We start from the raw sequence: 16,317 nt of genomic DNA, 5'->3' as shown, positions 1-16,317 counted from the left end.
TTAAATCCTACCTGTAGGTCAGATCAGTATTTCCTTCACCTTTTCCACTCCTTTTCCAGTCAGCAGGAGCCACCGCCCTTCACCTTTTCTAGCAAGCTGGTAGGAGGAAAAAGTCTGTGGTCTGTGCTGGGATGTCACAGGCACAGCAGGAGGCAAGTTTGAGCATGAGCAAATTGTCCCTTGCTCCCTGGGATGAAGAAGCAGGTTGGATGGGAGTGCCCTAGGGACTGCAGTCCAGGTTCTTAGCAGCAAGCTAGACCATACAATCTTCCAGACTGGCATATAGGAAGGCAGGGTTGAAGCCTTTTGTCTGCCAGCCCAGCACCACATAAAGAAAGAGACCATAGGTGAGATTAAAAGACAGTAAATTAAAAGGATATGCTTTTCTCAGATATGTAAGTAAATATAGGCTGACAATTGATGTCACAGAGCTGTTTAGCACTAACTAAGGAAAAAGAATAGCAGCAAGAATTTTCAGAATTATTACAATTATTAGACAAAAAAAGTGAGTAATACATCTCATGCTGTAAGAGCTACTCAGCCTCTGACTACTCGAAATGAGGGTGATATGTGGGACGTGTACTTCAGTGTTGACCTGGTTCTCTCCCATTCTACATGGCCTGTCCGCTCCTTTACACTACTAATGCTAACAGTGCTGTTCATATGGGAGTGTCTGGACCTTCTTATTTGTCTGCAATTATTCTTCTAACATCATTTAATATGTGTTACAGCCCATGGATGGTCCTTTCAATCACTGATGCAATTGTTCCAGTCAAGGTCTGGGCAAAGCTGTAATTGAGTTCAATGAGGACAAGTGTCCAGTCCTGACCAGGCAAGCTGCAATTCTAGAAAGGGCTGAACTTGTGTTGGAAATAGTATTAGAAGGTACATGAGCTTTTTCTGCAATGATAACACTAAGGAAGTGTAAGAAGGAAACTGTCAGAAGTCAGGGAATGCTACCTAAAGAACATTCTTCTTTCAGAGGAAAATGTTGTGCTCATTTAAATAAATGCAGGTGTCACATAAGACACAGCAGGTACTCAGCTATAAAAATGACCTTGCTGTGAGTGTGCAAGCAGGCACAGATTTCAGTGGTGTGTTTCAGCTTATCATCTGCATGCAAATACAATCAGTTTAGTGTAATGTACAATTTGCATAAAGCCTTATCTCTCTCAGCAAGAAATTCTGTAACTGTTTTAAGGTAGTGAGATTTGCATGACCAGAGTTTATGCACTTCTTCTTTTCTTTGATTTGATCTTCACTTAAGTCAAAGGGAAGACACAAAAATAAAAAAATAGAAAATATTATTTTAAAGTCAATAAACATAATAACTAGAGGAGCTGGTGCAGAACTAGGACCTGCAACCAACCTTAGCAATAATCAATTTGACTTACAGTTATTTCGGATTCTGTTACTACTCTTTTGATGTCTGACCAGGCCATTTTAAGCACTGAAAGTGAATCACTCAAACAAAAAGGGGGAAATTTGCAGCTAACTGGTTTTGTTCAGTGATCTGCAATAGGGTTTTATTGGTAAGTTCTCCCGGTTACCTTGCAGCAGAGCTGTGAGGCTTGTTCTAGATGAGGTTGCTGAGGATTTGCAGGTTCCTGGAGTTTTCAGAGCTCTTTCTGGTTTGAGTTTCAATTGAGAAACAGCAAATTTTGTCTGGTTTAATCTTAAAGAATTATTAATTATATGTTTTTCTATCATGGTCTCCCCTGTTCCAGAAGGGATAATGGAATATACCTGTAGTAATCTATTCACCAGTGAATTTACTGGAATTAGGAAAGGCAATGTTGCCGTTACGACAACAGCATGTGCTCCCAGTCACATAACTGTGAAACAGCTGCTCCTTTCCTGTCCTGATCCAGTCTTCACTGCAGATGCAAGTTAACTTTGGGCCAGGGAGAATGAGGCAGGGGATCATTTATGTCGCATGAACTTCTTGGTGGTGAAGCCTAAAGCTGGCATTTATTTGGTAGGATAATCATCATGTATTGAGGTTTTCTTCCCACAAAATTGAAATAGAAGACAGGGTAACTCAAGTCTTGCCACCGTGTAGAAAGCATGTGTCTATTGAGATTAGCTGGTACACCAAGATGAGCTGGCATAGCATCATTAAGACCTAAGAGCCCGCCAACGCTAAAATATTAGAACAAAGAGAAAACCGTATTGAATCATAGAATACAAGGTTGACAGCAACATCAAGGATAAATTGCTGTTACTTTTCTTGGCAAAAAAAAAAAAATAGGTGCAGTATTTTATGTCAGAAGCATCTTTTTCTAGCAGGTCCTTTAACACAGAATGAGATGGTTTGATTAGTTGAGCAGAGCAGCTCATTTTGCCCTTAGAAGCTTGGACACTTAGATCTGGAGATAAAGCTAAGCTGTTCTCACCCCAACAGCCCAGGCCTGCTGACTAGGAGTGATCCATTTTGAAATGAAGATGCCTACATGTGGAAAACTAGCATCTGGCTTAGCAAGTCTGTAGTGAAAGTGAGAGTGGAAAGCCAAGCCAAGCACTGCATCTCTTGGCGTGGCTCTAAAAACAAAGTCAGTAAGACAACCAGGAGATTAGGAGTCCTTGCATCATGTATGAGCCAAGATCAATGAGCATGAGAGACAGGTCTTTGAGCTTTGGCATTAGTCAAGGTTTTCAATGTTGCCAGCCTCTCTGGACAAGCAGGAGAAGCAAAAGGTTCAGGAGGGTTTGAGATCCAGGGATTTGTTGCCATTGGAAAGAGTAGAGAAGTATGGAAAGCTGCATGTTACAACCTCTGATAGTCCTCAGGTCCCTGAGGCAGTTCTAACTTTGGGCTCACAGATGCTCAAAGTCCTGTCTAGTATCTTCATGACACGGTGCTTGCCAGGAGGCTGTGAGGCTAACAGCCTTGCACAACACCCTCTGGTTTTGGGGAATTGGCATTTTCTTATGAAATCAATTGATCACAAAATTTTCATCCAGCTTTATGATACCTCTGATGATCTGTTCACTGAATATCTGTTCTAACTGGCACAAGTAAATGTGAGTGAAAATACACCTGTAACAGTGATGAGAGCAGTTTTAAGGAGAAGAACATTACAACAGGAAATTTGTAAGAGGACACAAACTTAGCTGTGATGGTTTCAAATATATAAATGATTTGTGGACAGGGGACTGAAGAAGTTGTAAACTCACCCTCTGCAGCCTATCCTATCCTTTTCCTAACATATTTACACCTTTTCTATTTGCTCACCCTATCTGCACATTGCATTGCTTTGTGTCAGTCACCAGAAGCTTTTGTTCCTTAGGAAGTTTCTGTTTGTGATTTCTGTGCTATCTGAATTGACTCTAAAATGTAGCTTGCATTGCAGTAGGGATCTGGAAAGTCCCATACTTCCTTTGGTGCTGCAAGTTAAGATTCACAGTAATCATGTGGGCTGATTGCCTGTGTTGTACCACATGTGACTCATGGATGGGAATTTTCTATCAGATGTGTAGGAGGGATGCAAACCAGGAGCTTCTCTCATACATTAAATTTCACAGTATTAGAAACACATTCCCTTTGCAGGAATAAAACCACATTAAACCTACTTGTTGATTTGAAAATAAAATGAGAAATGTATTAGGGCATTTTTTTGGCCATGTAGTAGGTGAGAAGAGAAGTAGCCATGCTAGAAGTTAACTTCTGAAACACTGGCCCTTCCAGTGAGGAACTGACTCTTATTGTCTAAAGATAATGTTAACAGGAATTAAAATAGCACAACTATGAAAGAAAGATCACTACATGTTTCTTTTGTAAGAAATATCTAGCATGATTACTAGAAAGTTGCTAGAAAACAAGCTGGAAAGCTACACTTCAAGGACTAAATGGTTATTATTATTATTATTATTATTATTACACTAATTATGAAGTACTATGGAATTAGTAACAGTAAATGTAACTATACTTATTTTGAAATACTTTCACCTTCCCTCTAATTTAAGGGTTAGAAATATGTGTTGTTTTTTATTGTAATTGTGTATTTACATGACTTGCCATGTTATGAGTAGAATTTGAATTTAAATTTATTAATTTAAAAATGAATGTTTGAAAGTAATAAAAAATTTGTTGTAAAATTATTCAGTCTAAGTTACTAAATTCCATAGACTCCCAATATTATGCCCATTTTATTATTGCTTTTGTTTGGAAAGATAGATTTGGAAAGTAACAGTAGGAAATGCCCATATATGCATATACATGTTTGTTTGTGTGCTTTTAAACATGTCATACGTAGACTTGAATTGGAATGTGAATGAGAAAAGAATGCCCAGTGGATATTGCTGAAATCCCGTCTCGTGCAGCAAAGAGCTGTTGCACTGTGAGTTCAGACAGAGCCTTCTCAGCTCTAGAGGCTCCTGTCCAGTGTTCCTCTACCTAGCCATCCCGTATGTTTATAGAAAATAACTTTCAACACCTTTATCTTCAAAAGTCTGTGCAAATACAAACTGTCATAACCCTTTACTCCTGTGGAGCTGAAGTTTATAATGAAGCCAGTAGCTAAGGTTGTCTGTACATTTTGTTAAAGGCTTTTTCAGCTGCCTACAAAGATTGTGGCGTTTTGGTGGTAAAATTTTAGTCTGTTTCTGGACAAACTATATGACACAACCATTGTGCATGATGTGCACAGAACAAATTCCTTTCTCACAAAAATCTGTGTGGCTGAAGGCTGCTAAATTTCAAGGAAGGAAAAGATTTTGGGTGTTGGTATTTGATAGAAATACATGGAAGGCCTTGAAAAGGACTGTTTTGGCTAAGCATGAAACAAACCTTTGCAATAGTGAGATATGAGTCTTCCTGAGAAAAATGTTTGCCTGTTTGGGTCTTTGATGACTTGTCAAAACACTAGCTGATGGCATAAAGGGAAGAATCTTGTATTAGCAGAGAATGACAGGAAGATAATCTAGTAAGTGTTTCAGACACTGGATTCTGGACTCTCCCCTTCCTCTCATACAAACAGAGAGGAAATTAAAAGGAGAAAGGTGATTCTAAAAATATGAGAGCATATTCCTCTGTGATATTCCCTTTGCTTCCTAATATAATCTCAACAGGAAGTTCTGCAGCAATAATTTTTCCAGTGAAATTATTGATAAAAATTGGAGGTGCTGAAAGAATAATAAAGAAATAAATTATGATGTTTGAAGAAAGAAATATTCCAGTAGAGATATGAAGTAGAGTAAGATACTGAATAAAGCTGTTCTAGCTGTTCCTTTTTTTAGCCTGGTCCTTTCCAGCCTGTTCCTCAGGCTGATGTTACTTGAGTTTCTAACATAGATAATAAAATCCCTAGAAGTCTTGTCAGGCATGATTGGGTGCAGAGATGAACTGAATTTTACTATAATATTTGTCAAATTTCTAGTGTGTTATTTGTAAAGAATTCCTTCTTGTGGAACAATTGATCAGATATATCAGCCTGTCAGGTGTCACACCAGGGACTGAGATTCTGAAACAATTTGTACTAATTGAATCACAGAATCATAAAATCATGGAATTGTAAAATCAGAGAATGGTTTAGGTTGGAAGAGACCTTTGGAGTTCATCTAGCCTAACCCCATAGGCAGGGCTATCTTTTACCAGAACAGGCTGCTCAAAGCCCCGTTTAAACTGGCCTTGAACAATGCAAGGGCATGCACAGCTTCTGTGGGTAATCTGTTCCAATGTCTCACCACTGTAATTGTAAAAGAATTTCTTTCTAGTGTCCAAACTAAATGTACCCTCATTTTGTTTAAAACTTTTCCCCCTTTTACTATAATTACAGGCCTTGATAAACGTCTCCATCTTTCTTACAAGGCATTATGTGTTGAAAGGCTGCTATAAGGCCTCCTCAGAGCCTTCCTTTCTCTAGCATCAACAACCCCAACTCTTTCAGCTTTACTTTATAGGAGAGGTGTTTCCCTCTGAAAACCTTCATGACCATTCTCTGGACCCTTTCTGACAAATCTACATCTTTCTGATCCTGGGGACCCCAGAGCTGGATACAGTACTACAGATTGGATTTTATGGGACCAAAGTAGAGGGGCAGAATCCCCTCTCTCAGCCACTTTACTTTGGCTTTCTGGGCTGCAAGAGCACATCAGCATCTCATGTTGAATATTTCATCTGCCAGTACCCCAAGCCCTTCTCTGCAGGGATGCTCTCACTCCAATCAGCTTTTAGTCTGTACTGATACTGGGGATTGCCCCAGCCCACATGCAGGAAACTGTACTTGGCTCTGTTGAACTTCAAGAGTTTTCCATGGGTCCTTTTCCCAAGTCTGTCAAGGTCCTTCTGGATGGCATAGTTTTCCTCCAGAGAATCAAGTGCACCACCCAGCTTTGGTGTCATCTTCAAACTTGCTGAAGGTTCAAACCCACTGTGTATGTTGTTGATAAAGATATTAAATAGGATTGGTCCCAATACAGACCCTGGAGGGAAAATAGAAGCTACTACTGGATATAATTATTACAAATTGATTTTTGTCAATGAGATACACTCTATTTCATCACTTCATATTGCTTTTCAATCTCTCTTTCTTCCCTGATTCTTGTTTCTTGCCGAAAAGTGAGATGAAGACCAGATCACTTGGCTGTGGACTGGAAAACTCTGATTATGAGGCTGGTGGATAGATACATTTAGCTAGTATCACCCCGGGAAATAGTTGCATGGCCATGTTCCATGTTGGAGTCTGAGACTCACTGTGCAGAGGGAACTTCATGTGGCATTTTTTATTATTTTAATAGCCTTGCATACTCCCTCATGGTGAAATTCAATTCAGAAGTCAATGTCATACTCTGTCCCCTCTCTTGCCACAAATAAGCTTGGAAACAAACATTTAAAAAAAAAGGTCTAACTTTTGATGATCTACTGCAGTAGTTAAAAAGATCTCTGATGTGGTATTTATAATGTGATGAGACTTCAGTAAAACAGATACTGGAGGGAAGAGCTTTAGAGGGAGGAAGGACCAGAGAAATCTGTGCACTTTTCTCTGTCAAGTAGCTATTAACAGACAACTTCAAATATGATTAAAGCATAATCTACCTCCATGTTGAAAGCACCTCATAGTCCACTTTCAGTGACCATATTTTGATATTCCCTTATTTATGCTGTGTTACAATTTAATTTTCATAAGACTAACAGTAAATAGTGGAACAGAGAAATAATCTTCTCCTTTATGTGTACTGCTTCTTTTCCTGGAGGAGGCATGCATGGGTTGGGAGACAGACTGCATTAAAATCAAACCAGTTTTGATATGATGCAAGCATGAGTCATACTATTTAATTTAAAATAATTTTGTTTGGTATCTTGAACAAAACTACTGAAGAAAAGATCTCATTTTGCCACAGACATAATCTTTTTAAATGAACGTAACCTCCCAACTGCCCACAGGCACTTCAATGAATCTAAATCTCCCCTTTCCCTGCACAGACTCCTGCATGCTTCTGAATGGCTGCATAGCTGGCTAGTCAGTAATCTTGGGCAAGAATATCTTTGCTAGGAGAGGCAAATCCTTGAGAATGAACAAGTGCCAGCTAATTCCATGTGGCTGAGCTTGATACAGATATGAAAAAAATAAAAGCTTATTTAAAGGAAACAATCATACCATTCTCATTGATACAAGAGGGACTCTAAAAGTCAATCTCTACTAGTAGCAGGAAGAAAGATGTCTGTCCCAGAATATTTAGAAAGATCAGCTGTCCTAAAGATTAACAGCTCTAATTTGTGCTTGGTCTTTGGGGCTTTTTGTTTCTGGTACTGAGATGTTAAGCAGTCTTGCAACAAAATAATGAAATATCTCTATTGAATAGCTGCACTGTGGTTGGTCTCAGCATAACTTAGCAACTAATGAAGGCCTTTAAAGTTCAGCACAGCCCTCAGTCTATTACTAGAAGAAGAAATTTAAGACACTCAAAAGTCTATTTGCCTGGAAGCAGGACAGTATTGTGTGAGCAACTGCTCTCTCTCTCCATCCCTTCATTCTTTCTTTTTGTGTTTACCTATTCCTTCAGGCCAATGCACTGGCCTGAGAGTAGCTGCCTGTCTAATAACTTATTTAACAGCCTTCTAAAAAAGAAGCTACCCATCACTCATTTCACACTCCCCAGCCCCTGTATACAAATAGTATGAAAGCTCAATCATGTATGGAAACAGTTTTCTTTCCATTAAGGTAATTGGTATATCCTTTTTGAGTATTTGTCACAAGACTTGATTGTGTATTGCCAGGCAGAACTTAGGATGGAGAGTGATGCACTCTTCTGCAGCAGATAACACCCAGACCTGCTGTGATAGCATGGACTTAGCCCCAGATCCTGCTTGGAAGTGCACAGCTTTGCAATAAATGAGCAGCCTTTGCCTTGCCAATGCCCACTGCTTCTGACTAATTTCAGGCCTGGCAGGCATCCTTTTACAACCCTGTCTCACAAATATCCTTTTTTTGCTTTATTCAGTTATTATCAAAGCAAGCAAGTTGGTTTTTTTTTTCTCCCTGTTCATGAACCTTCTAATTCAGCGTCAGTAAAGATTCTCAGTGACTACTGAAAATGAAGCAAAGCTGCTGTGTACAGACAAAGGACTGTCTGAGTCCTTGCTTCTTGATTCCATAAAAAAGCTGAATAAATAATAGCTTTCAGGCTACTGCAAACATAATGATTCAAATCTTGCTCCAAGGTATATTTTCAATAAGTTAAGTAGCCCTTGTCTTCTCAATCTTGTTTTTACTTTGATATCCACAAGCAGATCTGGGTTTCCTGGAACACTAGCCCCTGCTATCCCAGGCAATTATGTAATGTAATCCATTTCATACACGCTAACTCTTCTCAAAGCCAGGTGGCTTTCCCCCATACTGTTCTAATGAACATAATTTTTCCTAATGCTCCTTGCAGCTTCATTTGCCTCATTATGCTCAACAGAGTGCTGGTTTATGGGTAGCTGGTTACTGTGCTATACACCACAACCGCAGATTCTACTGCTAAGTACCTCTCCTTTTTTTACTATGTAGGTCCCCAAAGTCATCCAGAATTTCATACATAATATCAAAATTCTTTCTACATTTCCAACACTTCTGAGGTTCACATTATCAGAGAAATTTTTCTAGCCCATCACTAGTTTCCCCAACACCAACCAATCAAAAAATGTATACAAAGTGTAATAATGAAAATTAAATATACAGCTCTTTTTTTCTTTAGGATTTTCCATTTTTTTTAATGTAATCTTTGTTTTGCATGGACTTGAATAGACTTGTATTTCCATACTTTTAACTGAAACATAAATGAAATGATGGTGAGAGACTAAACTCTTCCATCACATTGGGTATGACTGACATTAAAAAGCATTTTAGATCAAAGTGATATTTTTCTCCCTTAGGCTCATCTGCTTTTGGTGATCTGCTTTTTACTATATTATATTTTCATTTTGTCTACTGACTGATACTTTTGTACTGCAGGAGCAGATCCCTTGTTTTCTCCCACTGGTTTAACATTGCAAAAAGGAAAGGTGGCTTTCATAGAGTGGATTTGCTGTCTTCAGTGTTGGCTTCTACAAACAGCATTAGAAAGGATTTAAAAGTCTGGAAAGGAAGAGGAGAGGAAGAGAACAAAAGAAAACTTCAAGGGTTAATCATCAAATTTCCAAAGGATATCTGAAGTTATGGACTTGCAGACCACACAACTGGCCTTGGTAGTCTTCTGCAATTGATGCTGAGCCCAATGGTACTCCAGCATGTGCATCATTTTCCTGAGAAATAGCCCAGTTGCAGAGTCCTAAGTAAATGTCAGGTTCTCCTTTTCTGTCTTAGGGATTTCCCCTCTGGTTTCAAGTCTGAGCTAAGATTATTTTTATAATATGCCCAAGAGATATGTTTGAATAATGAAGAATTTAAAAGCTGGGATTTTCCCTTTCACACCCTCAATAAAATTAATACATTTCCAATCTTATCATAACTGGTATACAAGATATGTCCCATTCAGAGAACTAATAAATCTCAACACCAACAAAACCCAAGGAATATGCCTCTGAAATGAAGACTAGTACCTTCTGCTCTCAGCAGCACCTATTCATCTTCAGCAAAAGATATCTCCTGTTAGGGTGAATCCAGTTATAACATGAAGGGCTTCACAGAATTAAGTTGTATGTCATGGCTTGAATTAGATTCATTAGAAGAAAGAACCTGAAACTTGTGGTCTTTCCCTCACTTTATTTGACATCATTTATCTGCAGGAAGAAACAGTGAAACACTGTATTGCAGCAGGACCAAAGTTTATCATCATGTATATATTTTTTAGCCGGATTTTTGAAAAACAAATCTTAAATTCCATCATAAAACTCAAAGCAAATTACAGCATTTACAAAATAGCATGGTCTAATTCAGAGGAAGAATGCATACATAGTCAAACTAAACTGTTCTAAAGGAGTTATGGAGAAAGTGGGGTCTCAGCTCTTTTCATTCCTCTAATGGATTTTTGTGAATGACACAATATGTGTCACAGACTGAGGAATCTGCCATTACCAGAGGAGTGGAGTGGATTTCCATGCTTCCGTGTCCTTGTAACTGGAGAGGGCTTCTCTAATGTCACATGAAGCTATGGCATGGTGCATGGGAAGCCAAACACTGAGCAACAAAGCTGTTGCTCAATGACAATGTGTGCTAGAGCCCAGCAGGCTCCTGCTGGAAGGGCTTCTATGGGAGAAAGGTGGACACTAATGGGTGACCCCCTCACGTGTAGTAGGACAGGCCTTGCTGGGCTTGGAGTCCTGTGTACCTCGAATGTCCTTCTGACAAGTCTTCATACAACTTCTCTTGCATACTATAAAAAGCTACATCATGGAACACAAAATCATCTTATTTTTGCCCTTTGCTGTCCCAAAAATCCCAGCAGAACAGGAAAAGGCAAACAAGAAAATTGATTGCCTCCTCCAACTCTGCTTCTAGTGCAAGAGCACTGTAGGCTGTGTTCCCACTATGCATGGTTTTCTTGCCTTGTCTGTAGAAGTGTGCTTGGGGAGGGCAGCAGGGAGACCAGAGGCACCTGCTTCCATAGAATTCCCATGTTAGGTAATGACACAAATATTTATTTCTCTAAGTGTAGCTGTAACTGAGACAGGATGTAGAACTTTTATCTGCATTAGTGGTGCATAACTAAGCCAGCACATGCATCATAAGTCAAGCATACGGTTGAGAAAACGAACCTATCTCAATATTTAGAACAGGGCCTCCTTTTGTCTTTTCTGTGTGTGCTGTTTATCAAGGTGTTTGTATTGCCTACGGTGCTAAAAGCTGCAGTTCTCCATATTGATGGTATAATCCAACTCACCTAAGTATCACAGCTTCCTTGCAAGACCCCATCAGGTTCATTGGTGTTTCACTGCCTTAGGGGTGCTACATTAGTTAATCAAATATGTGAGTTCAAATTTAGGTGCTTATTCTAATTAACCTGTTAGAGACAGCTTGGCTTGTATTTCAGCAGGTGACCAGTCCAATGGGTCAAGGGAAGCCAAGGGCAAGTGAAAAGTACTGAGTCCAGTCTTTTACAGAAGGCAGTGTCTAGTTTTTAGCAAAGGCCTTGGAAGAATCTCCCACCTGACCTGAACTGAAAGTGATACTGTATTTGCAGCCACCAGCTTTGCTGCGATGGCAATGATCAAAGCATTGACACACGTTCCTTCTATCTTAACCAAGATCAACTTTAAATTACTCAGTGTGACAGAAGGTACAAACTGTTACAGGCACAACTTTATGGAGTGATTTCACAGAACTTGCTAAGGGGTTCTGACTGCATTTTAACAGAGGGTTTTAACAGGATGCAGGATGTGGGTCTTTTCTCTGACAAGCCTATCTAGAGAAAAAATAACCTTTCCTTACCCATAGTTTGTGCATATTTATACACAAACAAGCACCAGTGGAGGAAACCACACAGTGTTCTCAGTTTTACAGATCAGCTGTTTGACTTCATTGTGTGCCTATCTACCCTGTAATCTGAGAGCACATAGCAACATAAGTGGTGCTTGGCCAAAAATAGTCCTGCATTCAGCAAACTTTTCTCATACTAACACTGAGCAAAAGCATGTGTAGGAAATGGTGTCTGTCAGATAACAGCTGCTAATTATCAGAAAATGGATGAATTAGGATACATACAATTAAGAAGTCAATTTCTTATGTGTTTATAGTCTTTTTCCAGCATGTGTTCTACAATAAAGTCTGTTTAAAAATTTTAGTAGTAGTAGTGCTTAAGGTTGTTAACACAGCTTTTTTTAATGACAGGAACTATATTACAGTGAAAACCAAATTAACTTTCATTTTCCATTATCTATCACATTTTTTGCTGGGTTTTCTACTTATAAATTTTCAAAAAAATGAACCATCATGAAAAAATTTCTTTTTCAGATTATGGCAAAAGCAGCTCTAATCTGTTTTGAATAAAGTGCACAATACATTTTGTAGTGTTTCTATGTATACAAATAATACATGTTATAGAATCACAGGATGGTTTGGGTTGGAAGGGACCTAAAAGATCATCTAGTTCTAACCCCCTGATGTGGGCCATTTTGCTGAAATCCACATCCAGCCTGACACATACTGCTACATTTTTACCTGCTACTATATCCAAATGTAAAATATACAGCAAGTAGATATTGTGAGTGTATAAAAAAGTGATTTAAATATTTCTCCTAAAGTTAACATAAATTAGTATATACAAGAAGAGGAATCACTTGTAATTTCTTGTAAATTTACATCTTTCGGTACAAGTGATCCACAAATGAAGCTGAAACACCCTCCTCTTAGTTCTCTGAAATTAATTTACCCTTCTGAAATGCCCAGGGATTTTTTTCTTTTTTGCAAGACTTCTATGTAATTTATCATGCAAATTCTCCTAGGAAATACCCTAGGAGAAGAAAACTTTTGAAAGGGACAGAGTTCTTCAAAATGTGGAACTGTGAATGGAAATATAGGAGAGAGACTTGAAACTTCAGTGTACAAGGCATTTAAATTCTCATCCCATCCACAGTACTCTCTAAGATTATCAGAAGCAAGACAGATTATTTTACTATTCTTGTCAAATTTCCTTCCATTCTACCTGTAATACATAGAAATAAATTTACAAATATATATGAAAGTGAATTTAAATTTCAGTTGAATATAATTTGCCTATCTTAAATTGTTGACACAACTGGGACAGAGCCTTATGTTAGTGAATAGAGGTGGAACAGAGAGCAGGTTCACATTTATCTGCTTCTTGGAAATGAACTGTTCCTACAAACAATCAAGAGATGGAGGTGGTTTTAAACTTTTTTTTCTGTTTACATTTCCAAGTTTGAATGCAGACCTCAATACTAAAAAAAAAAACCAAACTCAAAACACCAGAAAAAGGAATTATATTTGGATAGAAGTACAATGGCTTTGAAATCTCATTGGGAATGTTTCATTTCACAGCACATCACTTTGGAGGATATTCCAAGAGGAGTAGAAGCACCTCAGGGGAAGAAGGAGTGGATTATTAAAATAAATGGAGCCTTTCAAGGGAACACCTTTATAATGCCAGAGATGGGGAGGAGATGCAAAAAATACTTTCACTGAAAAAGATGTTTAGAAAGAAAAAAAAAAAAAGAAAAAAAAAAAATCTCTTTCAGGAAATAATATATGAATCAGAATTAATAATACAGGGAGCACTACAATAATAGAAGGCAGAGGGAAGCCATTGCATACAATGGCAAATATCAAATGATGGATTTACAAAAGAGACTTGAATGTTCACAGCTGCTATAGCTCTACTAAATTTCTAAGCTGCTCTGGTTTGTATTTTAATAATTATTTCAGTAATTTCAGTAAACATGTATCATGGCAGTCTGAGATTTAAATCTGGGAGCACCAGAAAAAATGCTGGTTTACAGTATTCTGCAGAAGAGTGGCAAAATGGGTCTGGTGCCTCAGTCAGGTCTTTTCTATCCATCTTTCTGTCCATCAGCCATAGGCAAACACCTAAAGAATTTCCAGATTTAGCACCATTATTTGAGTGTTCTCCAAGAATCTCTGTTTTCCTCCTTCTCTAGGCTACCCTACAAGCATTTTTTTGTTTGCTTGGTTTGGGTTGTTTTTATTTCCAATTTCAGAGTTCTTTTGTCGTTCAGGATAAAACTATTGATGTCAGAGTATTCAAATTGTTTCCCATACATGGGTTAGCACTCTGATGGTTATTTTTTGGTGCATTTTAAACCAACATTTTGAGAGTGATAATTTTAATAAAAAAATACATTCCACTTTCAATTTATTACAGTATCTAAAGGCCTATTTACCTAGATGTGTGTGTTTGACAAGCTTCTATCTTGACATTTCCTGGCCCCCAGTTTTCTCTGTATAACAAATACATGCTTTGAGTTGCATTATAACTGGTATTCCAGTGTACAGACTTCTTGATATTGCGACTTCTTGAAAATTCTATGATCAGAAAACATTAAATGATCACTTCTATCATCCATTCTCATATATTCACAACTATTTTAAAGAAAAATAATATTTCTGATATTAACCTAATTAACTCATCAGATTTGTTACAGCTGGGAACTATCAAGAAATGAGAGGTTGTAGATTATTTTCTTCTTAGTGGTTAATTTTGCAGAAAAAAATTATGATTTTTGGATTGTTTTGAAGCTGTGCATCCTACTTACAATTTTTCTATTTCTGGAATGATAAAGTAAGACCTCAGAAAATATTACCTGCAAAGTTAGCAGGAAGAGATTCTCAGTGAGCCACAAGCCACTGCTGAAAAGGGAAGCTGAAAGGATGCTTGGAAGACCTGTGTTTCTGGGGAGCTGACAGATTCAGGGAACTAAAAAAAGGGTATCAAAATATTTATTTGTAGATCATGGAGAGTATTAAAGCTGAAAATCTGTGTCGGGTGAAGTATGGTTGCAATAAGGTATTGATGAATAGTATTTTGGTCTTCTTGTGGTCAACCATATAGAGAACCATATTGCACAAAGGAAAGCATGTTTCCGTTTAAAAATGGCTTTTTATCTGGAATTGTTTTAAAAACATTTCAAGTCCAAGACCACCACAGTCTGGTAGCTAATCTGTACAGAGCTGGTGATGTGAAGACAGTCTTGCGGTACGTAAATAGGATGTCATGGAGCAAAGCCTAGTAAAGAGAAGTATTTATCCCATGGGCCAATTTTTAGAAAGAGGTGAAAAGGAAGCCATGATGTCCCAGAGAAAGAAGGCTGGTGAGTTGCTTACATAATAAGAGAAAACTGAATGTAAAATAAGAACTGACAATTCCCTTCCTCTATTTCTGTAGACATGGAGAAGACATCAGCTTAAAAAATTGACATCTATAAAAATTTAATGAAATATATGGCAGTGTTAGTGTAGAACTTGGAAAAAAGATCCCAATTTTCTTGCATTTCTTATATTAGTAAGCTTGCTCTCTCACATTCTGTTCTTAAAAAGCTTTCTTGTTGATTTTCATTGTGCAATTTGAAGTGCAGTGATTTTCTCAGGCATGTCTCCTGAATGTAGGTCAGCCATTTAGAGAACAGAAGTCAATACCATGTGGCTAAGAAACAATCATATGACTCCATTTAACAGTAAGTGGTGACTCTTTTTGGACAGAGAATTTGATTTACTATTACAAATAGGGAACAACATGATGAGTCCAGTGAGACCTAAAGCTATGTGTACGGTCATTCATCCAGCATTAGTATTCACAGCTGTGAGCACTGTACTTAATGGATTCCTCTTTACACATAATGTTGGTCTCTCAGCAGTGAGAAGCACAATTGCTTCTGAAAAAAATTATTTCTGAAAGAATGCAAACTTGGAAAGTTAATTTTTCTTCCAAAACTATTCTCAGCTGTACAAACCTGACCTTCTTCATGATTTCTTTATATTTATTAATATAGTTCATCTTCAGGATCCTGCTAGATACATTTTGGGATTAATATCATGGTATGAGAATGTTTCTAAATACTTTTCTGTATTAAAAAAAATATTTATCCATTTATCTCCTATTGTTTTAACTCATGCATTAAAACTCAGCCAATAAAAAAAAAAATATAAATAGGATTTAGCATTTTCGTACAGTGCTGAGAAAATTAATGTAATCTTTAAATGTTAATGTATCAGAAGTTATGGATATTGACACTGAAGAGACATTCAGAGACCTATTTTAGCTTTATGAATGTGACTAGTCCCACAGAAGGCAGAAAACTACTCACAAATACAAGTGTAGAAGCCTTTTTCTTTAACAGAATAATATGGAAGTTACTGTGTTTACAGGCTGAGCCAGAAAGGAAGGGCTTTTGTTAAATAATTGTCTCCCTTTAGACTTTCA

At 37.8% G+C, this 16,317-nt stretch overlaps 1 protein-coding gene across 1 annotated transcript in view; it reads left to right on the top strand.

Moving 5' to 3' along the window:
* The window catches only part of EEA1 (early endosome antigen 1), a 334,518-nt gene that overhangs the window by 264,631 nt on the left and 53,570 nt on the right, over nt 1-16,317 (top strand). The window lies entirely within an intron of this gene.

The sequence above is a fragment of the Lonchura striata genome, chromosome 1A (genome assembly GCF_050655825.1).
Source record: "Lonchura striata isolate lonStrDom1 chromosome 1A, ASM5065582v1, whole genome shotgun sequence".
Lineage (NCBI taxonomy): Eukaryota > Metazoa > Chordata > Aves > Passeriformes > Estrildidae > Lonchura > Lonchura striata.
The sequence above is the reverse complement of the archived record's forward strand: the minus strand, read 5'-3'. Positions and strand labels throughout refer to the sequence as shown.